At 42.6% G+C, this 11,512-nt stretch overlaps 1 pseudogene; it reads right to left on the bottom strand.

Annotated features, from left to right (window-relative positions):
- Nucleotides 1–337: 337 nt before the first annotated feature.
- LOC125506852 (uncharacterized) lies at nt 338–2,065 on the bottom strand (annotated as a pseudogene).
- Between the last annotated feature and the right edge of the window lie 9,447 nt (nt 2,066–11,512).

Raw genomic sequence — 11,512 nt, forward strand, 5'->3', positions numbered from 1 at the left:
GCGATGGAGATAAAGAAGTGTCCATCAATAGGTTCTTGTCACCGGTCATGTGATTTCTACATCCACTGTCGAGGACCCACTCAGTGGCTTTGGGTTGATCATCCTGCAGATGAATTAGTGCATCTTACGAACTCATATACTTCATCAGTGAAGAATATGACATCAAATTCATCTGATCAATTTCATCAAGAAATAGAACAGATATAGCAGTATGAGGACGTGAGAAATGAAAATTCATTTCTTCATGATTAGTTTGCATCCTTTCAAGCGAATTCAGGTCTCCAGCAAATTCTTCAGATGTTGAAGTTCATCTGGAGACCTGACCCTACATAAGAGGTTAGTTCTTTTTCTTTACCACCAACATCTGGAGGGGTGGCAAAGAGTTCATCAATCTGTGAACTCCATAAGAGAAAGGTGGCATAGAAGCCAATCCACTTCGTTTCACATAAGAGGGGTTAGAGTAAGCATATGAATAAGCAGAGAAATTCTTCAAGGACTTATGAACATAATGATTTCAAGAATAATGCACATATTGATAGCCCTTAGGCTTTCCCTGCAAAACAGAAGTGTTAACACGATGATGTTCATATGAGGATCTGGATCCATATGAAGAATTTGGTCCGTGTGAGGAATTTGGTCCATATGAGGACTTGGATCCATATGAAGACTTTGGTGCATATGAAGAATTTGATCTGGGGTTCCTATTCTTCACAGGTGGTGTCATGATGACATTCACCTGAAGACTTTCAAGGCACCTTTTGGGAACCAAGATTTTCTTCATAGGGGGGCCATTCCTGCAGTTAGTTCCATCATATCTAGAAAATACTTCACCATTCTGATTTTTGAACAGTTTATAGTTGGAGTCAAATGACTCATCAGAAGAATATGAAGATTCACATGTAAAGCCAGATAAAGTGGATGGATCTATGGGAGATCCCTTTGCAGCAACCCATGAGGTTTTGGGATACTGCTCAGGTTTCCAGTAGGTCCCATCAACATTGAGTTTCCTCTCAAAAGCAATACCCTCTTTCCTAGGGTTCCTATTGAGGATCTGCTTTTTAAGCACATCACAAAGAGCCTGATGCCCTTTGAGGCTTTTGTACATGCCTGTTACATACAATTCCTTCAGCCCTGCATTATCAGTGATACTGGTGTATCCTCAGATGAGGAATTTGTAATAGCAGAGACAGTTGAAGAATTTTGAGCAATAGAAGCATTTGAACTTTCAGGTGAAGAATTAGCAGATTCACATTCAATGCATTTCAAACATGGTGGAATGAATTCAACCTTAGAGGAATTGATCTGTTGAGCAAGCAATGAATCACGTTCCTTCTGAAGATCTTCATAACTCACCCTTAGCTGCTCAAGATCTTGCTTTTTTGAAGAAATTCATAAGAAAGTTTCTCATGATTAGATAAGAGAGTGTTATGATGACTCGAAGGTTGTCAAACTTACGCTGAAGTCTCTGAAGATTATCAGTCAGAGTTTGAGTTCGATCCATTTCTTCACCCAGCATATCATCGCTTTCATCTAGCAAGTTTTGAAGTTTTTCCAAAGCTCTTTGTTTTTTAGTGGCAAGGGAAGCAGGTTTGGTATAGCTGGGTCCAAATTCATCAGCAGATTCATCATCACTAGACTCAGATAGGAAGCATTCGGTTACCTTGGCACCTTTTGCCATAAGGCATGGTGCAGAGGATGATGATTCTGGATCGAAAGTCATCATTTTGAGCGATTCCTTGAATTCCTCCAACCAGGGTTCATGACAAGTTCAATGGCCTTCATAGTCATAAGAGATTCGGTCCCAGATAAGCTTCGAATGGCAGAGATGCTTAATGTTCCTGAACTAGGTTCGGGATATGCAGGAGCGGATGACATCCTTCGCTATGATGTCAAGTCGAGTGTACTTGCGAATATCATCAGCCTCCGCAATCTTGCAATGATCAGTAACACCAATCTCAGTGACGGTCCACAACTCATTGTCCATCGCCATGAGACGCTTCTTCATCATGGCCTTCCACTTAGGGTAATCATGACCATCAAAGATGGGGCATGCCACTTTCTTCATTCCTGCGGTCGACATAACTAAAACTCCAGGCGGTTAAACCAAAATCACACAGAACAAGGGAGTACCTTGCTCTGATACCAATTGAAAGTGCGTTATATCGACTAGAGGGGGTGAATAGGCGATTTTTACAAATTCATCACTAAGGAATTTCAGGGTGAGGAAGTTCCTAAGAAATGAACTACTTACCAATGGAATAAGTACTCAGGTGCAAGCATAAGAGAGTAGTAGCACAGTCATCATGATGAAATGAAAACAAGCATAGAGTACAAGTAGCGTAAACACGGGATAAGCAGGCTGAAGACAAAGTGACTGAAAAATTAGGATTGAGGAAATTGAGAAAGTCTTCAGTTAGAGTCTTCAAACAGTAACGATCAAGTACTTGTACACAAAAATGAGGAAATGAAAGGATTGAGGAGATAGAACCAATTAGCTTGGTGAAGACAATGATTTGGTAGACCAGTTCCAACTGCTGTGACAGTCATACGTCTGGTTTGAGCGGCTAGGTTTTAAAACCTGAGGACACACAGTCCCAGACACACATTCCTCACCGTATTCTCCTTGAGCTAAGGTCACATAGACCTCGCCGAATCACTCATGGTAAGTCTTCAGGTGACTTCCAAACCTTCACAGACTTGGTCACTCGGTGATCCACAATTTCCTCTTGGATGCTTTAGACATGACGCCTAACCGTCTAGAGGATGCACGGTCCTCAAAGGTAACAAGTGTTGGTTCCACATAGGAACAATCTCTTCAGTGATGCTCAATCACTTTGGGTTTGTAGCTGTTTGGGTTTGGGTTTTCCTCACTTGATGATTTTCGCTCAAAGTCCTCGGAGGATGGGATGCTCTCAATGACAAGTGTCAGTTTCTTTCAGAGCAGCCAACTAGCTAGTGTTTGTAGGGGGCAGCTATTTATAGCCTAGGGAGTAGCCCGACATGATAAGACATAAATGCCCTTCAATGATAATACTTTTAGGTGGGTAGATATTTTGGGACACCTGGCCCGTAGCACAGCAACGGTCGAAAATTTGGCTATCAATTTCCTCAGGGCTATCATGTTCCTCACTTGTAGGCAATCCACACCGGCGAATTCCTAAATCCTTAGTCAGAACAAATTCCTCAGAGAACAGAAGATCCTCGTCTCTGTCACTCAAGAAGTTGACTGGACTGTATGAGATTTCCAATGGCTTCACTCGAAAGGATTGGGTAGGTATAGGATTTTGAAATGAGCATCACTTGGAAACTTTTCCTTAGTTTTACCTCGACCCCCTTTAACCTTACGGTGTTTCCTATGACTCGAGAAAGAGAAAAATGAAACTAAAACAAAAGTCTTCACGCTTCATAATCCTCGCATGAATATCAAGTCTTCAGGATCACACTAATTTCTTCACTTTCAAAGTCTTCAGAAAGCCAAAGTCTTCAGTTGAAGACATTCATTTTTAGGGGTTGACTTTCTCTATAAATATCAAACTCCTCAAAGACTTATAGACCTATGTACACTCATAAACACATTAGTCCCTTTACCTATAAGTCTTCAATACACCAAAATCACTAAGGGGCACTAGATGAACTTACAGCTTCTATTGCTGCAAATTCTTCAACTGTCTCTGCTATCGCAAATTCCTCATCTGAGGATGCTACTAGTATCACTAACAATGCAGGGCTGAAGGAATTGTATGTGGCAGGCATGTAAAAAAGCCTCAAAGGGCATCGGGCTCTTTGTGATGTGCTTAGAAAGAAGATCCTCAACAAGAACCCTAGGAAAGAGGGCATTGCCTATGAGAGGAAACTCAATGCTGATGGGACCTACTAGAAACCTGAGCAGTATCGCAAAATCTCATGGGTTGCTGCAAGGGGACCTCCAGTAGATCCATCTACTTTATCTGGCTTTACATGTGAATCTTCATATTCTTCTGATGAGTCATTTGACTCCAACTATAAACTGTTTAAAAATCAGAATGGTGAAGTATTTGCTAGATATGTTGGCACTAACTGCAGGAATGGTCCCCCTATGAAGAAAATCTGGGTTCCCAAAAGTTGCCTTGAAAGTCTTCACATGAATGTCATCATGACACCACCTGTGAAGAATAGGAACCCCAGATCAAATTCTTTATATGGACCAAAGTCTTCATATGAATCCAAGTCCTCACATGGACCAAATTCCTCACGTGGATCAAATTCCTCATATGGATCCAGATCCTCATATGAACATCATCACCCTAACACTTCTGTTTCGCAGGGAAGATCTAAGGGCTATGAATGTGCGCCTTATTCTTCAAATCATTATGTTCATTAGTCCTCAAAGAATTTCTCTGCTTATTCATATGCTTACTCTAACCCCTCTTATGTGAAACGAAGTGGATTGGCCTCTATGCCACCTTTTTCTCATGGAGCTCGCAGAATGATGAACTCTTTGCCACCCCTATAAATGTGGGTGGTGAAGAAAAAGAACTAATCTCTTATGCAGGGTCAGGTCTCCAGACGAACTCAAACGTCTAAAGAATTTGCGGGAGACCTGGATATGCTTGAAAGGACACAAGCTAATCACGAAGAAATGAATATTCATTTCTCACGTCCTCATACTACTATATCTACGCTATTGCTTGATAAAATTGATCTGATGAATTTGATGTCATATTCTTCACTGATGAAGTATGTAGCCGTTGCAGCCGTGTAGGTCAACATTTTGAATATGCCGGCAAGTCATAGAGAGAACAACAATAATAATGCTAACACTATATGCAATTTGGCTGTGGGGCTGAAAGTTTTATCTTTTTGCGAAAAAAAGCCAATTTTTTCCTAGAGCATAGGGCTTGCATGCATTTACTACAAAATGTTGGTTGTTAGTGAGATTGTTCCACCAACCTGTGTCTCATACCTGAAATTATTAATAACCCATCAATTTATTAATTATGTTCAGTATTGAGATTTCCGAAATGCTCCAATTCTAGAGGCTCAGTTGTCCGTAACTGGGGACACGGCTAATCGATTAGGTTTCTACTTTGCAGAGTCTTGTACACTTTACCCGCAAGAATCGTTCCCTCCTTTATGTCCTCACACTGCCTGGTGTTTGAAGCTGGGACGAACGAAATAGGGTCTTCCATAGAGTTCCTCTGGGCCACTGTCGTTGCCCATCCAATCCTACCGTTCTTCTACATCTCGTAGCACTGTCCGGCCATAGTCACACCTAGGGTCGACCAAGCTAGAGCCCATAATGGCTTGCGGCTGCACAGGTAAGCTTCCGGTCAAGGGGTATCCATCCGTCTCTTCATGGCTGGGTGAAGCTTTCCCTAAGATGTCATGGCGCTTCTCCAAGCATCCCGACCATCCACTGGTTGCTCCAGGGTGCCCGACAACCGTCCTCCACCCAGTAGTGAATTTGAAGTTCATCTTGAGCTTGAAGCCATGGGGTTGTCATCATCTTGACTCTCACATCTCCCTTATGAATCTCTCAACCAACCCCGTCTACGAGCATAGAAAAATAAACTACATCGTCCCGGGCAATGGTAACAAGGGGAATTGGGTTCAACCTACCACATGATACTACTCAAGAACATAACTTAAAATTCCCCTACTACATGCATGGTGGGGAGGAATAATTCTAATGCAACAAATCATAGGTATTGTAAAACATGATCAAATGACTTGCCTGGCTGATGGTCTGCGAACGCTAGTGACTCGTGATAGCAAGCTTCACACTCTGGAAATTCTATCGAGTCAAACATAGCAAAAATAAGTATACCTTGACAAAATTCCTTCTACAACAGCAAGTAACACAAAATCATACACACAACGAAATCCAACAATAAAACCAACAAAGTCATAGAATCAAAGTAAGGTTTTTTACTACACGTAAGACAACTCAAAAAATAATTTTCTTCCACAAAACTTTTCTTGAACAGAGCCAAAAAAGCTTTGTTAACTAACAAAAGGGAAAACATTATAAAAACTTTGTGCAAAAAGAATTACATTAAAAGTTATTATAAAACTCATTTTATGCCTAAAACAAAACTAGTAAGAAAATAAAATAAAACATTTTCTTTTTATGTAAATAAAACTTCATGATCTAAAACTACAGAAACTAATCTGAAAAAAATATAGCCAAAGTGGAAACAAATTTTTAAGGTAATTAAAACAACAGAAAACAACAACAAAGTGAAATAAACTAAAACAGGGTTGTTTTCGAGTAAAAATAATTTTAATAAAATCTATAAATACCTAAATTAATTCTACTTCTAGGCATGGTCAAAACAAAGCAGTGGCAAAAAAATCGCCTAAAAATATTAATTCTAGCTCAATTTATGGCAGAAATACTAATCTGACTAAAAATCATATAAAACAATTTTTAAAAAACTAAAACATGGCCGAAACTATTTTATAAAGAAACATCGGGAAATTTGTAGACTAGAGGAAAAAGAATCAACTAAAAATATTAAATAACTTAAGAGAAACAGATTTTACAAGATTGGAACTTTCTGTTTTTAAAACAGAACGAAAATAAAACTAAAAAAACTAACGGGTGCTACTGGGCCGAAAGGTGTGCGATCTATAACTAAATAGCGCTCGGGCGAGTTTAACCAAAACACGTATTGTTTAATAAAAGGAAACCGATTGGCCGGTCTACACTAAACCATAACTAAACCGGAAATAAACCGATCTAATAAAACAAAACCTACCCCTTCGTGGATCTAATCTAAGACGTTCAAACTAGTTCGTACGGTGGAGTGAACGTGCGGCTTACAGGGACGGCGACGACGAACGGAGACAACGGTGGCGGCTCGGGCGACAGCGGTGCGGCGGCTCCGGTTGTTGGGGAAGGTGAAGGAGGCGTCCGGGTGATGCGGCGGAGCGGGGCGAGGTCGAGGGTGGGGTCGGTGGCGCTCGGGGACGATGGAGGTGACGGGGGCGTGGCGGTGCCGAGTCCAGTGCTTTGCAGCTCCGGCGGGCGGCGGACAAGCTCGGGGTCGACCCGTCGGTAGGTCCTGGGCGACGAGGTGATATGAGCAATGTATGGTATCGAGAGGGGTTTGGATGGCGGAGCTGGGAGGCTGGGAAGTGGCTCACCGGCGTCGGAACGGGCGGTGGCGGTGACGAGATTCGAATGGAGGTGGCGTGGTGTAGGTAGGGTTTTGGGGTCAGGGTTTAAGGGAGTTGAAGTAGGAGAGCGAGGGCTTTATATAGGGCAACGCCTTGGAGGGGGGTCGGGCTCGGATCAGGCTCGCGAGAATATTGGAGCGGCTGCGGCGCTTGGGTGTGCTCTGGAGCGGCATGGCATGGGCGAGGGGAAAGAAAGGGGTGGGGCCAGCAGGTCAGTAGGAGAGAGACGGGAGGGAGTGAGCGGGCGACCGAGATCTAGGGGGATCGGGTGCGGCGCGCGAGGACAGGCTGGCTGGCGCACTGGTAGGCCGCTGCTCGGGCGGCTGGCATGCTGGCCTAGCGCCTTGTGCACTGGGGTTTTTCTATTTTTTTGATAAGACAGGGAGGAAAATAAAATACATAGAGAAAACTAAAATACTTTTACATATGACATATATATATATATATATCAAAATTCTCAGAAAAACATAACCTATAAGATGAACATTTTTCCAGAGGCAAAAGACAAACTTTTTTTTTGAAAATTCCAAATAAAACTCAAATTTGAATTCAAAACTTTTGGCATTAATTTCTTCTGACATTTTGGAGTGTCATGTTAGCTCCTCTCATACTTTTGCTCAAGTATTAGTCAGGGATATTTAAAGTAAAGTTTTCAAATGCCAAGTTGAATCTAAATTCAAATAAAACTCAAATGCCTCTGAAGATTCCAAATGCCAATCAATTCACGCAAGATGCATATATTCTTAACTAATAATTGTAAAACATTCCAAATTAAAATTTTGGGATGTTACAAACCTACCCACCTTAAGATGAATCTCGCCCTCGAGATTTGGGTTGGCTAGCAAATAGGTGCGGGTGGTCTCGACGGATATCTTTTTCTCGCTCCTAGATGGCTTCCTCCTCGGAGTGGTGGCTCCATAGAACCTTGCAAAACTTTATGATCTTGATGCGGGTAACTCTGTTCGCAGTCTCGAGAATTCTGACCGGTTTCTCCTCATTAGTTTGATCACTGTCAAGCTGAATGGCCTCTAGGGGCACTGTGTCTCTCAAAGGAATTTCGGCCATCTCTGCATGTCATTCCTTCAGTTGAGAAAATTGAAAGACATCGTGAACTCCGGACAATCCTTCCAGCAATTCCAGCTTGTATGCAACTTCTCCTCTGTGTTCACAAATTTTGTAGGGGCCTATGAAGCGGGGTGCTAACTTTCCTTTTACAACGAACCTCTTGATTCCCCGAAGTGGAGACACACGGACATATGCTCGGCCTCCCACTTCGTATGTTACTTCCTTGCGTTTACTGTCAGCATAATTCTTCTACCTCGAGTGAGCTATCTTGAGTCTATCTCAAATCATCTTGACCTTCTCTTCAGAATCTTTGATAAGATCGGGACCAAACATTTTTCGATCTCCAACACCATCCCACAACAATGGTGTTCTGCACCTCCTTCCATATAGAGCTTAGAAAGGGGCCATCTTTAGACTGGTCTGATAGCTATTGTTGTACGAGAACTCTGCGTGTGGCAGATTGTCATCCCAGCTAGATCCATAGTCTAGCGCACAGGCTCTCAACATGTCCTCCAGAATCTGATTGACTCTCTCGGTCTGTCCATCTGTCTACAGATGAAAAGTTGTACTAAACTCCAGCCTCGTACCCAAAGTTTCATGCAATTGATTCCAAAACTTTGAAGTAAATTGCGTTCCTCTATCTGACATGATACTCCTCGAAACTCCATGCGGACATACGATCCTGGTTATGTATATCTTGGCTAACTTAGCGCTGCTATATGTGGTCTTCACGGGAAAGAAATGAGCTACCTTAGTCAAGCGATCAACCACTACCCAGATAGAATCATAACCTGAACGAGTCCTGGGTAATCCTATGATAAAATCCATTCCAAGTTTTTCCCATTTCCACTCGGGTATCGGCAGTGGTTGAAGTAACCCTGCTAGCTTCTGATGTTCCGCCTTTACTCCCTGACAAACATCGCATACTGCTACGTACTCGGCAATATCCTTCTTCATACCTGTCCACGAGAAACTTTCCTTCAAATCCAGATACATCCTGGTGTTGCCTGGGTGAATCGAGTACAATGAATCATGGGCTTCATGAAGAATTAACTTCCTGACCTCTAGGTTGGGCACATAAATACGATCCTCAAACCATAAAGTTCCGTGCTCATCTTCACAAAAACTTTTAGCCTTTCCGTTACTCATCTTTTCCTTTATTTCTGCAATTTCCTTTTCCGTCTTTTGGGCTTCACGGGTTCTTTCGGTTAGGGTGGACTGTATATCCAGGGTGGCGACATATCCTCTTGGTACTATCTCTAGTCGGAGCTCTCTGAGATCGTCGGCCAACTCCTGAGGTAATCCTCCAGCTATGAGAGTGTTCACATAGCTTTTACGGCTCAAGGCATCTGCTACAACATTTTCCTTCCCTGGGTGATAATGCAATCTCATGTCATAGTCCTTGATCAACTCAAGCCATCTCCTATGCCTGAGGTTCAACTCCTTCTGCGTGAAAATATACTTCAAGCTCTTATGATCCGTGTAAACATCACGACTATTTCCAACAAGGAAATGTCTCCAGGTCTTGAGTGCGTGCACTATGGCTGCTAACTCCAAATCGTGTGTGGCATAATTCATCTCGTGAGGTCGTAGCTGTCTGGAGGTATAAGAAACAACTTTTCCTTCCTGCATGAGCACTCCTCCAAGTCCTTGACGAGAATCATCACAATATACCTGGTAATCCTTGTGTATGTCCGGCAAAATGAGCACTGGGCTATAACCAGACATTTCTTCAGCTCCTGAAAACTGGCTTCACATTCCTCGGTCCAAACGTACTTGGTTTCTTTCTTCAACAGCTCCGTCATGGGCTTAGGAATCTTGGAGAAATTCTCAATAAATGTCTGATAATATCCTGCAAGTCCGAGAAAACTACGGATCTCCTTGACTGAGGTGGGGGACTGCCATTTGGTGACCGATTCAACCTTGGTGGGGTCGATTGCTATTTCTTCTCCTGAAATAACATGTCCGAGGAATCCGACTTCCTTCAACCAAAATTCACATTTGCTGAACTTGGCATAAAACTGATGTTCTTGGAGTTTCTCCAGAACTAGACGCAAATGTTCCTTATGCTCTTCCTCGTTCTTGGAGAAAACCAATATGTCATCGATGAACACCATGATAAACTTGTCCAGATATTCCATAAATACCTTGTTCATCATGCTCATAAAATACGCAGAGGCATTAGTCAATCCGAATGACATGACGGTATACTCATATAAACCATACCTGGTGGTGAAAGCTGTTTTGGGTATATCTTATTCACGAATCTTCAACTGATGATACCCTGATCGAAGATCGATCTTGGAGAATACCTTGGCTCCAACTAGCTGATTAAATAAATCATTAATCATCGACAGAGGGTATTTGTTCTTGATGGTCACGTTGTTCAATGAACAATAATCCATAACCATTCTCAGGGTTCCATCCTTCTTCTCTACCAAAAGAACTTGGGCTCCCCAAGGTGACGAGCATGGCCGAATATATCCCTTCTCCAATAGCTTATTAATTTGTTTCTTGATCTCTTCCAAATCATCCGGGGGCATCCGATAAGGTATCTTGGATATTGGGGCTGTGTCGGGCAATAACTCAATCAAAAACTCAATGTCTCCGTCCGGTGGCATTCCTAATAATTCCTCCAGAAATACATCGGGAAAATCTTGCACTACAGGCACTTCCTCCTGAACAACTCCCGTGAGGGAATTCACCTGATTCTTTGTCGGTGTGCGTATGGATACATACTTGATCCTCTTCTGATCCGGGGTGGTGAGCAAAATCGTCTTGCGGGCACAGTCGATGTTTCCTTCAAACTTCGTCAACGAGTCCATGCCTAGGATCACGTCCAATCCCTGGGATTCCAATACTATGAGGTCTATAGGAAAATCATGATTTCCGATGCTGAGGGTCGAATGAGAGCCTAAGACTGCCATCATTTCTCCTACTGGGGAAGTGACCCAAAGAGGGGTTCTAAGGGTTCTAGTGGGCAACCCATACTTTTCCACAACTACCCTTGATATGAATGAATGCGTTGCACCAGAATCAAACAGTACCAATACTGGATGTGAATTTAATAAAAACTTACCAACCATAGTGTCTGACTGATCATAGATGTCCTCCACGTCGATGTGGTTCACCTGGGCACGAGGAAAAGGATTGGGCTTCTTGATTGATGAGCTTCCATTGCCATTGTCGTTTCCATTCCCCCGCTTGGCCTCCGGACAATCGGTGGCATAGTGTCCTGTCTTCTGGCACATGAAACAGGTGATATGACTCAGATCCTTCAGATCCG

The sequence above is a fragment of the Triticum urartu genome, chromosome 5A (assembly GCF_056163025.1).
Source record: "Triticum urartu cultivar PI428250 chromosome 5A, HENAU_Tu73, whole genome shotgun sequence".
NCBI lineage: Eukaryota > Viridiplantae > Streptophyta > Magnoliopsida > Poales > Poaceae > Triticum > Triticum urartu.